The sequence below is a fragment of the Triticum aestivum genome, chromosome 2D (genome assembly GCF_018294505.1).
Source record: "Triticum aestivum cultivar Chinese Spring chromosome 2D, IWGSC CS RefSeq v2.1, whole genome shotgun sequence".
Lineage (NCBI taxonomy): Eukaryota > Viridiplantae > Streptophyta > Magnoliopsida > Poales > Poaceae > Triticum > Triticum aestivum.
Genome location: NC_057799.1, coordinates 90,717,275 through 90,728,310, shown reverse-complemented (window position 1 = coordinate 90,728,310; position 11,036 = coordinate 90,717,275). Strand labels below are relative to the sequence as shown.

The 11,036-nt window shown below is 42.1% G+C and overlaps 1 long non-coding RNA gene across 1 annotated transcript in view; it reads right to left on the bottom strand.

Moving 5' to 3' along the window:
- Positions 1–8,986: 8,986 nt before the first annotated feature.
- The window catches only part of LOC123051867 (uncharacterized), a 3,377-nt gene continuing 1,327 nt past the window's right edge, over positions 8,987–11,036 (bottom strand). Inside the window, exon 2 of the long non-coding RNA XR_006424330.1 lies at positions 8,987–9,549. This is a non-coding gene — a long non-coding RNA (uncharacterized lncRNA). The remainder of the gene's footprint in view (positions 9,550–11,036) is intronic.

Genomic DNA, 11,036 nt, shown 5'->3' with positions numbered 1-11,036 from the left:
ACAGGGTACAGTTGCCAATGTGTAACAACGCTCGTGCTCGTGCCACGCAAATCATAGTGCACCGCCGTGAGCAGTTATTACATAGCAGCTGGGGTGTCAAACCTGGAGATGTGTGGTGTGGGCGGGCTCTCGGAGACGCCTTCAACAAGCATGGTTGCCGGTATCTTTCGACACCACCGAACCAAAGCTTTCTTCCAAAGCCACCCACACCAGCTCCGCCGACCTAGGGAAAAGTCCGGCCATACCAACAACTTCAACGAAAACCCTAGAACCAACAAGCCGCGGTCTAGTGGAGAGAAGAAACTCTTCGATGACAGCTCCAAGAAGCATCATCACCGTTATCCTTCGACCCCCATCAAACCAAGACTTTCGCCCAGAGCCCTACGCCCCTCCACCTAATCAAGCCCCGGGAGAGAAACCAACCGCTGCCGACAGAGGACAACCCCATGATAGAAGCAGATCAACAATAGTAGACCACAGAACCCGCCGATCGAGCCGCATGACACCAAGGAGACGAGCGGACACCGAGAAACATCACAACTCGGCTACCGCGTACATCACCGTCACCATCCACCACATGAACCAGATCTGGGAGGATGTTAGGGCACCTCTAACGTTGTGCATCAAACCGCCTGTAAACGTTCGAACCACGTTGTTCAGTCACTTTGTGCCCTCCAACATCGTCCATCAAACGTCCGCGTCCCGGTCCGCACGCCCGTATTCACACAAACCGGAAGCAAACCCGTGGGAGGTTTGTGGACAGCCGCCATGTCGAACTCCGACACCCCCGGCCCACACAAAAATCACACACGGCCCCCTGCTTTCTCACTCTGTCCCTCCGCCCCAGTTGTGTATCTGCATTACTTCGAGAATGCCGTTGTACTACCCACTCTGCCACTCAGGCCTTGCCGGACCTTCGCTACACCACCCGGGAGCCAGCCAACTTGCATACGCCTCCCTTCCACCCTTGATCCGGCCGCTGCCTAGGTACCCTCTGCCTTTGCACATTGTTGTACATGGCAAACACCAAGCCCGAGAAGTGTTCAGCCAAATCCAGAGCCAAATTTATTGACGTTTTTGTTGTTTACTTTGAAGTAAACACGATGTATTCGGCTGCAGAGTACTTCTACGTCGAGTTCATGGATTCATCCTCGTCAGACGAGGACATTCATCCTCGTCAGACGAGGACGAATATGAGAATGAATCGGTGGTGTTGCATGCGGTTATTGAAGATGCGCAACGAGCAGATGAGCATGTTCTCAATTTCAAGGGATCAATCAAAGGCACCGAGTGATGAATCGTGAGAGGGCATGGTGGCATATGATGCTGATGGACGGCTAGTGTCCCCGATGCGATATTTGAGTTCTTTTTCCGCCATCGTTTCCGGATGAGCTGAACCGTGTTTGGTCGCCTTGGTGTGTGGGCCTATGAGTACTTCATATTGAAGAAAGATGTCATTGGAATTTTCTGGCTATCAAAAGTGCACAACTACATTGAGGATGCTTGGCTATGGCACGACCGCACCTTTGTTGGACAAGTACCTCTAGATGTCCGAAACCACATGTCTCGAAGCCCTGGCAAGGTTTGCTACTGCGGTGGTCAAGGTGTTGGAATTTGTTTTTTCAGTTGGACTTTGTTGCCGTTTTATTAAATTGTCATCGTTCACTCCGAGGCCACCAACGAACTAAGTAGCTAACACATGCCGGTTGTACATGAAACCAAGTTTTACAAAGCTTATTTTTGTGACCTTCTTTAGCTAGTTCATGTGCGGTTTTGATATGTTAGATGACCACTATAAAAGATACTCCCTCTGTTCACTTTTATAAAGCTTTGTAGACGTTTTAGACATTGTGCAAACCAGCTCAATTTTACTTGTTTGAAATGACTTATAAAAGTGAACGGAGGGAGTATCTTTCCACTCAAAGGGAAAATCGTATTACTCCTTTTTTTAGAACAAAAAAATCGTATTATTCCAACTCACCAATGACACACGCATGTACATGTGGGGGGTCTTATTTGGTCCATTAAGCACCGCAGAAGCCAACTGGCGCCCACTGCGGCACCTAGTGGGCTGGCCCATGAACATGCAGCGCAGTGCACTGAATTATAGCGCGAAAAAGTGGCGGTATGGGGAATCAAACTCGTGCCCCTTCTTCTCTGGTATCGCTTACATAACCACAATAGCTTTTGAACCCTAGTGACTAATACCAACACAAATTGTTTTAGAACTAATGTAGCCATCCTATTTATTACTCAGTCACTTACTATATCGCTTAGATTTTTTAGTTATTTGAAAACAATTTGGAAAAAGTTTATTTTTAAGAAACAGAAGTTCATTAAATTTTGAAAAAATCACGCTTTTTAAAAAGTTCATGAAATTCAAAAAAAGTTCATCAAAATTTTTAAAAAAACTTCATTGATTTTTAAAAAAAGTTCTTCACTTTCAAAAAAAGATCATCGAATTTGAAAAAGAGTTCACCGATTTGGAAAAAAAGTTCATCAAATTGAAAAAAGTTCATTGATTTTGACAAAAAGTTCATCAAATTTGAAAAAAGTTCACCGATTTTGAAAAAAAGTTCATCAATTTTGGAAAAAAAGTTCATCAATTTTTAAAAAATGCATTTTGAAAAAAAGGAAAAAGGATGAAAGAAAACTCAAAAGAAAAACCGGTTTGGAAAAAACTCACAATGGGAAAAGAAAAAAACCAGGATGAGGAAAGTACAAAACAAGAAAAGGAAGTGGATTATCACAACGTGTGATCATCCCCGGTTGGTTAGTGAGTGTTACACTTAAATTGCAGGTTGCTAGTTCGATTCTCTCCTGCAAGGAGGTGTGCGCCGGTTTGCACACTGGCCTATAACTGGCGCCTAAAGCGTAAATAGGAAGAGCTCTTATTTTTTGATTCTTCCTTTTGTTTCTCGTGTTAGGTTTTTGTTGTTGAAAAAGCCAAAGCCCATATATTGCGTAGCATTAACCCTTACAATAATACCCTTAAGAAATTTAATTTTTTTCTCAAGGACTATCTTATTTTATTTCATTTTTCACTATCTCTATTTCATTTAGTTTTTGTTTCTCATTTTATTCTACTTTATGTTTTCCATCAATACATATTTCTGGCATTGTCTTAAAGAAATGTTCAACCAATATTTTCACCAATGTTTTTGTCTCTCATCAAATTTGAAAGAGAGTTCACTGATTTGAAAAAAAATATTCATCAAATTGAAAAAAGTTCATTGATTTTGACAAAAAATTCATCAAATTTAAAAAAGTTCACCGATTTTGAAAATAAGTTCATTGATTTTGGAAAAAAAGTTCACCAATTTGAAAAGGTTCATTAATTTTTTAAAAATGCTTTTTAGAAAAAAGGAAACTGGATGAAGGAAAAGAAACAAAAAAGAAAGAAAACCTAAAATAAAAACCGGTTTGGGAAAAATTCACAATGGAAAAAGAAAAAACCCTGATGCGGAAAGTACAAAAGAAGAAAAGGAAATGGATTTATCACAACGTGTGATCAGCCCCGTGCGTGTTGCACTTAAACTGCAGGTTGCTGGTTCGATTCTCTCCTGCAAGGGGGTGTGCGCCGGTTTGCACACTGGCCTTTAACTGGCGCCTAAAGCGCTAAATAGGAAGCGCTCTTATTTTTTGATTTTTCCTTTTGTTTTTCGTGTTAGGTTTTGTTGTTGAAAAAGTCAAAGCCCATATATTGCGTGTGTAGCATTAACCCTTACAATAACACCCTTAAGAAATTTATTTATTTTCTCAAGGACTATCTTATTTTATTTCATTTGTCACTATCTCTATTTCATTTAGTTTTTGTTTCTCATTTTATTCTACTTTATGTGTTCCATCAATACATATTTCTGGCATTATTTTAAAGAAATGTTCAACCAATATTTTCACCAATGTTTTTGTTGACGGGTATGGTTTCTCATAGTAATTTATATTGTTTCAACACAAAAGGATCGAGCTCTTCGGGTGAAAGCCAAGCTCGTGTTGTAGGATCAGGTGGCGATGTCATCTCCAATGCCGCTTTCCCTCTAGGGGCGCCGCCTTGAAGACCGTGATCCCTCCTGCTCTTCCTTGAGGCTGGACGTGCACGACATCACGGTTAACAGGTGCCCGACTGGCGGCGTGGTTGTTGTGTTGTGACTTGTGTGGTGGCGATGATGGTTGCAAAATGAGCAGGGTCATGGCTCGCCTTCGTCATTGACTGTCTGGCATGTTTCCAAGCTTGAAGTCAGAGCAGCGGCATTGTGGGGCGACACTGTGGCAACGATGCCAGGCGATGGGCAGATCGGACTCTGTCGGTGCAAAGCGTGCTCCTTTTCTCATGCGAGGCTCGTCACCAAAGTTAGAGTTGCCTTATCCTGGACGCGCGAGGCCGGTTGTTTGGCCTTGGTCCTCGGGGTTCCCGTGTACCATTCGTTCGGAGGGGTTTTGACGGGTCGCCAGCGACGAAGTCGAAGTCGCTCCTTCTTACTTCTCTTCGCATCTCGAAAGACGCAAAAAATCTGTTATTAGCGTCGCTTCCTCGAGGAGATGTGATGACGATGACATTGCAGGCAACCTTGACAGTGTCCTTTCCTCGACGATGTGGTTGTGGGTGCCAGGTTGGCTCTGTGGGCATGTCGTAACTGTTTTTGTTCGGGTTTTCGTTAATTAATCGAGCAACTCTTTTTGACCTTTTTTAATGTATTGGGCCCTATGAGACCGTGTGTCAAAAAAATCATGAATCGACCATGAATCAAACTTGTGATCATTCTTTGGATATAGTATACGATGATTATTTTTGAGAGAGAGTGAAGCATGCCAAGAATATATATTCACATACCAAAAATAATTTCGGCCATTTCTATTCTTTTAATATAATTCCATCGATCCATATTACTTGTGGCAGATTTAGTACAACTTTGATAGGGCGCTATCTGAAATCTCAACCCGCGAATGTCCAACTTAGTCTTAGATGTGAGTATGACCCAGCGTTGCACCTTGTACCGGCTACTGGTGAGTTGAGAATGACAGGATAATGCAATCAAGAAACATCTACAGGATAATTTCTGTTAGCAAGAAAATCCACGGGATAAATTCTATGAAATGATGATACGGGGTGACGTAGATATTCTATTAAGAACAAATCCCAAGAGCCGATAGAGTGTTAGGATTGTCAAGTGTGCACATTTTATTACTGTTATAAGCGACCAAGAAATTACTTCCTCCATCTCGTGTTTTTTTAACATTATTATGGTGTCAAAAATGTTTTCTTTTTTAGAGAACGTCGGTCTTTATTGATCAAGCAACAAAGTTACAAAGAGTCTCCCGGATACAATCCGGAGCATAATGATAAATACAAGGGCCAGAAGAGCCCAAACTTGATCTAGCTAATACATGAGCTAAAACATTACAATGCCGACGAACGTGATGAAAGGCCACATATGAGAGGCCATGAGCCAGAGACTTGACATCCACAAGGACAGAGCCCACCACCGAGCGATCCCTAGACGGAGACGACAACCGCTGCACCACCGAGAGGCAATCAGTCTTGAAATAGACATTGGTAAAACCCTCCTCCCGGACTAAGCGGACAGCGCGCCAAAGAGCCGTTGCTTCAGCTAATTCCGGCGAACACACACTCCTTACAGGTTCAGAGCACGCAGCCACACAATTCCCCACATGGTTGAGAATCACCACACCAACGCTGGACATGCCCAGCTCCTCAATAACAGCGGCGCTAGATAACGCAACCACTGTACCTTGCGGCGGCAGAGACCAAAGACGGGCAGAAGAAGAGGACTCACGCCTGGGAGTAGGCACATATTTGAAAAGGTGTTGGAAGATGAGATCAATATATGCCTTTGTTCTGGCCGCTGTACTCCTAAGGGGAGGAGCAACAGGATCATTTCTTGCAGAATTGCGAGCTTCCCATATGTGCCAGAAGGAAACCGTAAGAATCGTCGCATCCTAGTCCGAGCAAGAAGATAAGAAGTCAAACAGCCATTGCTTGGGAGAGGAGACGACGACCTGCGGAAGTGGACGTTGAAGGACTCCTTAATCTCATCCCAAACAGCTCGGGCATGGGGGCGACGCTTTCTAGTCGTCCACAGAAGAAGCAATCGGATCTCACTGGAACCTGGCACCTTCGGAGCTGGTCACCTGATGGGAGACAATCATGCACGAAGCGCCAAAGGACTATCTTCATCTTATTGGGAGCTGTGATTCGCCAAAGCGTTTTCCATAATCTCTCGTCCTCACACAAGCGTGAACTCACACCCAGCCCACAGTCACTTCTGCTCACGAGAAAAAGACCAGCTCTTGCCAAATTATATGCAGACTTGACGGTGTATTCTCCAAATCTCGTGAACGGCCAACGGGCAAAATCAGAGCCACCATTTCTATTAATAGGAACTTGAAGGATATCATCAGCCACTCTGTCCAGAAAGAAGGCTCGAACAGACTCTTCATCCCACGTCCCCCTTTCCTCATCATTAAGACAATGGACAGTTGTGGACGATGGGATTGGCGAAAGAGGCTAAACCAAAGCTGGTGGAGTAGACGGGATCCAATGATCCGAGAGAATGCTCGTTTGTCGACCATCACCAATCCCCCACTGAACCCCACGTTTCAACAGATCACGGCCGTGAATAATGCCCCTCCAAGTGGCAGAAGCAGTACGTGGAACCGAAGCATTCGAGAAGTTGTTGTTGGGGAAGTATCTACCCTTCAAAACACGAGCACATAGAGAATCAGGCTCGGTTAGTAACCTCTATCCCTGTTTGCCCAAGAGCGCTTGGTTGAACAGGGTCATGTTGCGGAAGCCCATGCCACCTAAAGACTTCGGGGTCGACAGCCATGCCCAAGACCTCCAATGCATCGTTTTCTTTCCATCCTCCCTGCCCCACCATTGGCTAGACACAATCTGCCTAAACTTTTCGCAGTAGCGATAGGCAGACGAAAACAGCTCGAAATAAAGGTCGGAATGGCTTGAGTGATGGACTTTAGCAATGTTTCATTCCCGCCCTAGATATCGGATGGTCAGACCATCCATGGATATTTTGCCATGCTCTATCAGTCAAGAACTTGAAAGTGCTTGTTGGAGAGTTGCCAACCTCAGTGGGCATACCAAGATATGAGTCATGAAAGGTCTCATTGTGGATTCCCAACCGGTTCTTCGCCCTGTTTTTAATGCTGTCCGGACAGTTCCGACCAAAGAAGATAGAAGACTTCTCTTTGTTGATTGCTTGACCCGATCCTTCACAGTATGTGTGCAACATAGATTCCAACGAATCCACACTATGCTGATCACTCTTAGCAAAGAAGATGCTATCGTCCGCGAATAGGAGGTGTGAGATAGGAGGGCCTTGACGGCCGTTTTTAATCCCATGTAGCTCGCCACAACACTCCTTCTGGAATAGCAGACTGGACAAACCCTCAGTGCACAAGAGAAACAGGTAGGGGCTAATTGGATCCCCCTGCCAGATACCCCGAGAGGGTACCACAGGATCAGTAAGCTCACCATTGGCTCTGACTACATAATGGACATTGGTGACACACCTCATAACAGTATCAATCCATGCAGTAGCAAAACCCAATTTCGATAGACATGCATGCAGATAGCTCCACTCAACCCGATCATGTGCTTTCATCATGTCAATCTTGAGAGCAAAGAAGGGCTGTTTTACTCGCTGCTTCCGAATAGTGTGAAGACATTCATAAGCAATCAAAGTATTGTCAGTGATCAATCTCCCAGGAACAAAGGCGCTCTGGCATTCAGAGATCACAACTGGCTTCCAAGGTCCTTGCCAACCGTCTATTGTCAAAAAGGTTATGAAACGGAGGGAGTATATTTTTCTGTCCATGCCTCACATCTCTTGCTTAAACAAACATATTCACGCCCCTAAAAAAACATATTGATGCAGGCAGCGGGCAGTCTGTCACAACTCCTATTGTAATCATTTCGAAAAAGGGGAAAAAAACTCCTATTGTAATCAGTGATCACACTACACAACGATCAAATTAACAAATCTTATCCCACTACACAATGATCGCTTATATCCTTGTGTGTAGAAACAATATAAATTATGGCGTGAATTACTAGTTTTCAAAACCGTGTTAAATTCTGGTGATGTATGTGAGATCTGTTTTGTCTCCGCATGTGTCGTTCCGTAAATTTTGTTTACGGGAGCCCGCAAACCAATTTTACGGCTCATTCGGTTGCGGGATCTGCTATTTTACGGCTCATTCGGTTGCGGGATCTGCTTGAGATGCATTTAGGATTGTCTAAGTGCCTAATCATCAGACGTCTGATTTTCATTTTAGCTCAGGTCACATTTTCGTCCAATGTCTGGTTAACACGTGTACCTGTTTGTTTTCAGTTCGTTCAGATGATGGAGAGAAAATTCGTCTGATTTTAGTTCTTGTTCAGGTCGAATGGCCACTTGGGTTCGGTGCAGACTGCAGACTTCTGAGCCCATTCTGTATGGCCCGAAATGAAAACAATTACCCACCTCCCCGAGCCAGCAGCATAAAAGTTCACCACCCCCAGTTCGTTACTTCTCATCGGCTTAGCTGTCCCCACACCCTCCCTCAAAAAAGAAAAATTCTCTCCCCACACCCAACCAAATAGAACATGTTCATGCTGCACAATTGCATGTAAAACTGATGCAGCATACCCTCCAAAAGAAAAAGAGCTGAAGCAGCATACACTAGTACACACTTAATTATAAAGGGAATGAAAAATAATGCAAAAATGAAGATACATGTTGCCTCCATTGTTTGCAGAATGAAAACATAAATCTGAAGAAATGAACACCGATATAATCTGTATAATACTACCTACATGTATGTATATCTTTAGATTGGAACGAAAAATGTGTTAATAAAAGAATCAATATGAACAAAAGATCCACTTCCCTGCTGCACTGACCTAAAAAGAAAAAGATTGACATACCAAACATTTAGCAAAAAGGGAGAAAAATATGAGAGAAGATACTAACAAAAACGAAGATTGTTGTATTTTAGTTTCACCTGCTTGTTTTTTCCCCTTATTTTGTACAAATACTCTTTGTATTATTATTCTAAAAATCAACAACAAATATGCAGCAGAGCCCCGCTGTTTCCCTCAAAAAACAAAAACAATAAATCAAAAAAGATAAAAAGAAAAACTACGTAGGTCTACAAAACCACAAACTATGCACAAGCACATACATATATATGTATGGTTCACTTGCGGGAATGATAAAAGTTGCGACACATCAACAACACACGTTCAAACTAGTTCAGGACTCGAGGCCGATTACATATGGTTGATAGTTGATACCTACTTAGAGGCTAAGTACCCCAATTACTGCTATGACTCCGCTTATTGACCTCAACTGGTACTTAGATGGTGTCAAGGGCAACCATCATGTTTAGTTCATTGAGCACATTGGTCTTCATGGTGATTAGCACAGTTGTGCCAACCCCAAGACCAGTCCCAATGAGGAACTCCTTCCAGCCCTGGTTGAAGTAGATGCGGCCATCCGTTGATGTCTCATACGAACACTGACCAAAAAACTGAAGAGAACTCAAGTGAAACACTTAGGGTACCGATCCTTAGGATTTGTTATAATATACTACCGAAAATTTCAATCCAAGAGCGGAAAAGAATGCGACCCGTCGGGGCGAATGATACACAACGTTACTCATGCATATTAGTGAAGAAAAATCTGTTTTTTTCACCGTGTATTGCTTGGTTTTATCGAGGATCACAATAATAACAAGGTTCTTGATGAAGAAGAATTTTTATGATCATCCTCTTGCTTGTGTGTGCAGGTTGCTTCGCCGTAAAAAGAAAAATATAACACCATGCTCGAAAAAAATATACTTGAATAACACAACTAGAAGATAAATCATACCTCCATGTTCCCCATCTAGAGCTTAATTAAATTTCTAGCCATATTTTAGAAATAAGACATATGAAGAGTCACTTGCTGCTGCACATGACAGAGAAAATACTATGTGCCTAAGACGAAGCAGGAAGTGAGGGAAAAATAACAAAAACAAAGTGAATGGGGAGGGACTTACTGAACATAATTTATGCCTTTGGGTACTGACTGAAGATCAAAATAAGAGACTAGCAAAAGAAGTTGAAGACAGACTGAATAAGACTGAGAAAACTAAAGAGAGACTGGATATGAACAAAAGAAGAAAGATTGAAATTAAGAATCTAAGAGACTAAGAAAGTGAGACCGAATAAAAAGATGCAAAAATGAAGAAATAAGAGCAACCGATGATACTGAGAACCAGAGAAGACGGAAAAATGAATGAGAAACTTGCGAAATTAGAGAAACAGAAAAACCGAAGGAATTAAGAATTTAAGAGACTGAATAAAAGGATGAAAAAAAGAGAAATAAGTGCAACTGATGAAACAGAGAACTAGAGAAGACAGAAAAATGAATGAGAAACTTAAAAACTTAAGGAGCTAAGAACCTAAGAGACTAAGAAAGAAGGACTGAATAGAAGGATGAGAAATGAAGAAATATGAGCAACTGATAAAAATATAAATGACTGAGACTGATCTTAACACAAAAAATGGTTGATGACTGATCTGAAAACATATTTGTAAGACTAATTACCGATAACTAATAGTGAGGACTGAGACTGAAATAACTTCAAATATAGAAGATTACTACTGAAAAAGAATAAACACTGACCAAATAACTGAAGACTTAACAAATAACTGAAGAGAACTCAACTGAAACACTTAGGGTACTGATCCTTAGGAATATTGATGCCTAAAAACTGAAAACTGAATGAATGATTGAAACAAATACATTAAAACTGAGAAAATGAACTACTAAAAGGACTAAAAGTGAATCGGCGTTAAAGCCGAGAAAATGATCTACTAAAACAACTAAAACTGAACATACTAAAAAGCTGAGACTAATAACTGAAAGACTAAAATAAATACTAAGGTTCTGATTCTGAGGTAAGAAGAATAAATACTACAAATTGCAAAAAAGCAAAAAGGAACTGAAAAACTGACACACTAACTGGTTACT